Genomic DNA, 916 nt, shown 5'->3' with positions numbered 1-916 from the left:
GGGCGAGATTAAAGAGGCACTATCCGGATTCCGTAGAGGTCCTCCTATTATGTCTTTTAGGCATATTTCGCGAACTCCTTCACAGGACATGTGTCCATTGGAACTTGGAACCGATGCCCATCATTCCCCTTTTGTTTGACTTTGGCGCGGTCATTGTAATACGGTCAGGGTTCGATCCTCACTGGGGAGCGTTCTTTATATCTCCCCCATAGACCCAAGTACTGGTTCTGTCCAAGGACACGGGCACGTTTCAAACAGCCTTCCTTTTATCCATGCCATAAAACCCTGTTTCCCATGTAATTTAACTATTACGAATATATTTTTATCCTGCCTCTGTTGCAAAAATTGACCAATAAAGCAGTGTCGAATACATTTTCCTATCTCCGGTCAACAGGAAGTGGTGTATTCCTACGCACGCTGTGACGATTAACATGTTCTTATAATTGACCTTTGGAGTTTATTGGGACGCATCATGAATGTTATCGTTACATTATATATCATCATTTTTTTCTTTTCTTTAAAATATATTACCAAACCAGCCTTCCGTATTTAACATTTTCATTTACTTGATTACGCAATTAATGACGTCATTTCTCAGACAAAACATAGTTTCTCTCAGGATCTTAGGGACAACAATTTTGACATGGTGGTTTTAACAGTATTTAAAAAAAAATGAAGCATCGAACTAATCATTAATGTATTTCGGATTGTGTTTGTCATTCATGATTGTTTAATTCGATAGAAATAAAATATTCGCTCGCTACGCAGGATTAGTATTTCGTAAATCGGGTTTTGAGTCAGAGTGGTAAGCATTCGATACAAATAAAAAATAGTGTGGTTTAAAATACAGTTCAATATTAAGGATGGAAAAAAAACAGAAAACGGATTCCGACAAAGGAATGGAAGAACAAAAATG

Source organism: Dreissena polymorpha, chromosome 2 (genome assembly GCF_020536995.1).
Source record: "Dreissena polymorpha isolate Duluth1 chromosome 2, UMN_Dpol_1.0, whole genome shotgun sequence".
NCBI classification, from domain to species: domain Eukaryota; kingdom Metazoa; phylum Mollusca; class Bivalvia; order Myida; family Dreissenidae; genus Dreissena; species Dreissena polymorpha.
Note: the sequence above shows the minus strand (reverse complement) of the source record.